This window comes from Neoarius graeffei, chromosome 3 (genome assembly GCF_027579695.1).
Source record: "Neoarius graeffei isolate fNeoGra1 chromosome 3, fNeoGra1.pri, whole genome shotgun sequence".
In the NCBI taxonomy this organism is placed as follows: domain Eukaryota; kingdom Metazoa; phylum Chordata; class Actinopteri; order Siluriformes; family Ariidae; genus Neoarius; species Neoarius graeffei.
This window is the reverse complement of record NC_083571.1, coordinates 71,869,917-71,876,347: the sequence shown is the minus strand read 5'-3', so window position 1 is coordinate 71,876,347 and position 6,431 is coordinate 71,869,917.

The following is a 6,431-nucleotide window of genomic DNA, read 5'->3' as shown; positions in this document are numbered from 1 at the left end:
GTGCCATCTCCGGGCTACTAGCCCCAGATTTTTGGCCCAACTAAAACCTTGGGACAGCTGGGGCTAACTGGTGCTAGAGGCGGCGTCAAGGTAGGAGGCAGAACTTGAGTCAGGGTTCAGCACCAAGACAAAATAGTCATAACATGAAGTAAGTAATTTAGGCTATTTAAAGGGCTTTATTAGTGTATTGGCATTTGCTACCAATTGTGCGATAAAATTGTCAAAATGTGAGAATGGCTTTATAGTGCAATCATTTTGAAAATTACTTTGCAGTTTGGAAACATGATAAATATTTAGTTGCACAAGCTATAGGCTTGTAAATAAAAATACAGATGTGTAGTATGATACCTCCTGTGTCTAATCAAATTCAGGTTGTGCATGCAGATCAGATTGAAATGGATTAGCCTAAACTGATTGGAATCAGATTTGAAACCATCTCTGTATGTGGTTTTAATCAGATTTGGAAAAATTATACCGCAAATATTTGGCAACTCACACTATCAAAAAACTAAGATGGATACGATCTGGATATGCAAAAAATCTGATTTGGAGTGTCGGTATGAACAAGGCCTCAAGGTAAACAGAAGCAGTTGAGTGAAATTGAATTTGCTTGAGTTAAAATGAGTTGATACTACAGTATGTACGGTCAGAGTAAAAAACAGAATTGGTTGAAAAACCAGAATTATCTGGTTTTCTGCATTAATTGGTCACTAAATGTGATATGATCCTCATGTAACTCTCCAGTATGACTAAACACAATGTACTGAAGCTAAAAAAGTAAGAGAACCCTTCAAATCAATCACATACTGTTGTGTTTATCCTTTTGCAGGGATAAACACAAGCCAGGGTTCCTGATACCTGTGAATCAGACCTGCACAACCCGGGAGGATTTTTAGGAGGTATTTTAGTCCGTTCTTCTTTCAGTTCAGTCATATTTTTAGGATATCTCGGGTGAATGGTTTTGTATGCATCTCTATCCATGATTGTCATCACCCTGTTGGAAGGTTGACAAACTTGGGGCCTGTTGTCATTTGCAGTAATGACAAGTTGTCCAGTACCTGAGACATCAAAACAACCACAAATCATGATGCTCCTTGAACTGCAGTTCAGATAAAAGAGGGTGCATAAATGGTGCCCTGAGTGTGCTCATGGCAGGACACAATGGAGACTTTGCTCTCCAAAAATACATATTGAGTACCTAGGTACTCCACAATGCTACTTTGAGTGGTTTGTGGATTCATGAAACATATAATGAATCGTGTGGAAACAATACACAGCACTATGTGGCTTTAAAGTGACATCATTAATGAAGTGAAGTGAACTATTCTGAAGTGAAGCTGGGGTAACATCATGATTTGTGGCTGTTTTGATGTCTCAGGTACTAGACAACTTGTCACTGCTGCAAGAAAAATATAAGTCCTAGGTTTATTATCCTTTCAACAGGGTAATGACCATTACCCATTGAGATGCATAGAAAACCATTCACACTAGACCTCCTAAAGAATATGGCTGAACTGAAAGAACAGACTAAGGCTACGTTTACATTACGTCGAATCAGCGGATCATCAGATTAACGTTCTTAAAACGATTCGCGTTGACACTAAACCCGTTAGCCGTGCACACAGCAACACTAATACGCGGATACGCTCGGCTCCGCAGGCATCCTGCGCTCCAAATCACTCCGCCCTGAACAGCGAGTGCCCTCTGGAGGGTGCGCACTCCGGCCTTGCGCAGCTCACAGAGCGCGCGAGTGAAGTGAACAAGCCACGATTCGGGACTGAGCCGCTGTGTGTGTGATCCCAGCGCAGATCACTTATTACTTGCAAGTGGAAGGATGGCAAGCCTAAAGACAATCATAACTACACAATGGGCAGTATTTGCAACAGTATTTGCAGTATTTTCATACTTTTATACTCTTTAATGAAAGGTGATACAAGGCGGAAGTCTGCGCCGTTTTTCAGCAGTCGCGTCACATGACCAACGCCAGCGAATCAGGAAGGTGGATGTCACAGTGACGTTGTCCAATGAGACGCCAGCTAGAGCTCAGCACAGCGTATTCTCAATGTTTACACAGCACCGGAGCTGATACGATCTAGATTGAATACGTGGACGCTGGCGGATTCCCGTTTTTTCAGGGGGGTTAATGTAAACGGACAGTGCGTCCGCGAAGAAAACGAGACAGATACGGTCTAGTGTAAACGTAGCCTAAGGCCCTGTCCACACGGCAACGGATTCAGGTGACTCCGATACAATTGCTTATCGTTTAGGCCTGGCGTCCACACGGCACCGGCGTTTTGGGTGCCCAAAACGCAATCTTTTTGAGAACGGGTTCCAGAGTGGAAAGATCTGGCAACGTTGCCGTTGTGAAGTCGTCTGGATGAGTAAAACGGATTTGTTTACGATGACGTCACAACCACATGACTGTGAGTGCTTCACGCCGGGTAGAAGTGTAACGAATATCACCAGGAAAAAGCCTTACAGAGCACTAGTGAGAGTGAAACACGAGCTTGGATATTATTATTATGTTCAGTGTTAGTTCACAGTAGTAATGCAAGAAGCAGAATAGTGACAGTAATAGTGAAGCAAAAACATGCAATTGTACAAACACTGCAGCTCTACAGCAAAATATTCATTTATGAAATGGTCTGATTCTTAACACCAGTAGTGCCAATGATCTTCTCATTGTGATGCGAGTTGTCAACAAATCCTATAACTTGGTTCATGAAACGCGCTTACAAAATATTTTCACTGTGAATATTTATTGTGTAATGGTGCAAAGTGAGAGAGAGAGAGAGAGTCAATCCTGCCAGCAAAAATAGAGAAAAAAAGAGCAATCTCACCTCTTCAGATGTGGGTTTAAGTCCTACAATACATTCCTCAAAAAGGGCGTAGAGGAGCAAATTAATCATTATTTAATTAGCATTCAATTTATTCCGGACCATTAAAGACACCGCCTTCCGTGTAGAATCATAGGTCATCCTCGCCGCCATATTGGAGAGGTCAAAGCGGAGAATAAAGATTAGCTGCGTTTAACTGTACCAACAGGTTTGCCATCCAAACGAGATCACATGAGATTACCTTTCACAGGTGAGACTGGAAAAATACTTTTCATTGTATTTGGTCATTATAATGTAATTTTACAAACAGATTTTCCTGACTTTGTGGCTAATATGCATCCTTACTTCTTCTATTGTTCTGGTGTCTCCGAAGGGACCGTCTTACAGCGCCCCTAGAGGTGTGGCATGTGTATTGCATCGTTTTCAGCAAGCGTTGCGTTGCCATATGGACCTGATATTTTACTGATTGTTGCCCATTTGGACGCGATATATTTTTAAATAACATCTCGTTGCCGTTGTCGTGTGGATGTAAAATGCCTCATACAGTAAACATCCTCCCAGGGTTGTGCAGATTCACAGTTATCAGGAGCTCTGGTTTGAGTTTACTCCTGCAAAAGTGTGATTGATCTGAGGGGTTCTACTTTTCCCCCACAGACCTTTTGCCATTTCATGGATGTTTTCAATGACTACATGAAATACAATGACTTCTTCTGTGGTATTAGCTTCAGCACATGTTTAGTCATACTGAGGAGTTACATGAAGATCAGATCACATTTAGTGATCAATTCATGCAGAAAACCAGATTATTCTAAGGGGTTCACATACTTCTTACTTTGACTGTATTACTATTAGAATTGCAAAGGAATCTGTTTGCCGATGGTGATCATACATCAGAACACTGACACATTTAGGAGTCATTGTTGAGAGGGCCTACATGGCAGTGAACAAGTTCAAATATGTTTTTGCAATAATTATCATTTTAATTTGTCAATCAAGGAAGAACATAATGCCAGCTTGAGACGCATCTTGGCCCTCTGTGCACTTCCTGTCTATCTACGTGAGGATGTTTCAGCGTTCTTTCAGACATGCAATGTAAGCATTGTTAATGCTGTTAACTGTTAACCATTCATAGATGCATATAACAAAATCTTCAGGTATCTTGCATAATAAAATGAACTGCTGTACTGTATATTTTTGCCATTTTTCCTCTAGTCTGTATATTTTTGCAGATCTGTCAATTTTTTTTTCTTTTTTGTAAAACATGTTGCCATTGACAGTCTCCTTTGGGGTATAGTAATTAACCTAGAAGCCCTCATAAATCTGATATTACATTAACCCATTGACATTTTTAGTTACGAAATTAAAGCCCTGGATGCTTCTTAGGTCATTTTTAGGTCATATCGAGAGGTCTATCTCTCGATAAACTTATCCAGATTGTTCCCCCCTGGTAATTACATTGATTGTGTTTTGCAGGAGGAAGAAGAGCTTGATTTCAATGATGTTCCTGTTGCTCTTCTCTCATCTGGTCCCAACCCCTTCAGCTGTGAGAAGTTCTTGTCATTGTGGAAGGCAGTATTGTTTTCAGTGATATCCCCAGCATTTCTGAGGCATTTATGTTGTTGTTTGGCCTGACCTATGCTTTCAATTTGAAATATCCCAAGAACCTCACACACACATTCACATGCATTCAGAAAATCTTTGTGTGTCTGGATGACGATAAACCTCTGAAACCGTGCTTACTTACTTTGAAGCATGATTTGTTGTTGATCTAAACAACTTGCGCTAGCATAGAAGCCTGTGTATGCTTGTTCTAATCAGCCCACATCAGGCAACTTACAGCTGTGCCCTTAGTTACAGAAAAGTCTACAAATTAGTTACAGCAGTGTTTACAAATTAGTTACATAAATGTTTACAAATGCCTGAAGATTTTTTTTCTACTCCTTATTGAATTTAAATTGTTATTCTGATTTCCTATAAACTTTATCACTTGATGCGTAAAACTGCAGGTATTGAAAGTTACTCAGCTGAATTTTCAGGTCCATTTTCTGCCAACTAATATGTTCATGCTCTGATAATAATTGAGAACCATTGAAAATGCTACACCAGAATACCATAATTATGTATGCGTTTTGATTTTCAGGTTAATTTCTGACAACCAGCATGTTCAAGTTTGTAGACTGTTTATATTGCAAACATAAAAAGTAAATGATGTCATACATCTTAAAATTTTCTTGTCTCATTCTTTTCAGTGGGCAGCACGGTGGTGTAGTGGTTAGCGCTGTTGCCTAACAGCAAGAAGGTCCGGGTTCGAGCCCTGTGGCCGGCGAAGGCCTTTCTGTGCGGAGTTTGCATGTTCTCCCCGTGTCCGCGTGGGTTTCCTCCGGGTGCTCCGGTTTCCCCCACAGTCCAAAGACATGCAGGTTAGGTTAACTGGTGACTCTAAATTGACCGTAGGTGTGAATGTGAGTGTGAATGGTTGTCTGTGTCTATGTGTCAGCCCTGTGATGACCTGGCGACTCGTCCAGGGTGTACCCCGCCTTTCGCCCGTAGTCAGCTGGGATAGGCTCCAGCTTGTCTGCGACCCTGTAGAACAGGATAAAGCGGCTAGAGATAATGAGATGAGATTATTTTCAGTGGAAATGTTACATACATTTTAAATATTTTTTGTACAGTATCTTTCAGCGTAAAGTCAGTTTGTAAAAGAAACCTAGAATATCAGCACTGGACATAAGATGTGTTCCCTTGAAAAAAGGTTGCTACTTATAATTAGAGTGCACTTTAAAAGTAAGCTTGTAGGTTATTGATAACTTGAGAAAATCAAGCTGAGTTGACTTTAAAAATGTAAGCATTAAACTTGATTAGACTGAAAATAATTGAGTTTATTGCGGTTGAAAGATACAAGTATGTGAATAAGTTGATATGAGTTCAGAGAGCTTGAAAATAATGAAAATGATAAAGTAAATGAGTCCAGCCTAAATATAGTTTTAAAGTTAAGTTTAATTTAAAAAACTAGTATATGTACTTAAATTTTATTATGTAATCGGTTACATCAAAATTTTTGAGTACTATTAACTTATTCGGGTTTACAGTGTATAATAGAGATCTATATTTTGTTGGTAATGTTTTATTAATGCTTGTAAAATTCTTTATACATAAATGCAGGTATTTTAAAACAAAACCCTGTCTGATTAGGTGGAGGAATGAGCTTAAGGTCCTAAGTAAGTCGTTAAAGCTGATTAATGATTTAATTTAAAAAAAAAAAAAAGCCCTTAAATTGTTTTCATTACTTGATACCTTTAAGTTAATCTAAGAAAGCCCTTTTTGTTTATTCTTTATTTTACTTTATTTTATTTTACTCAACCAAAAGAAGGAACTGTATGTGACTTTGAAGTGCCTTGTTTGTTTGTACCTATATGTTCTAAATAAAGTTTTGGAGGGGAAGAAAAAAAAATCACTGCACACTTCCAGGAACCAACCAACTCAATCTGTAGTTTAATCATAGGGACGTAAGATTCATTTGGTTCACGTCACTAAATGATTCGAATCTTTTACTCACTGATTCATTCTTTGGCTTTGTCCATTAGAAATAAATGG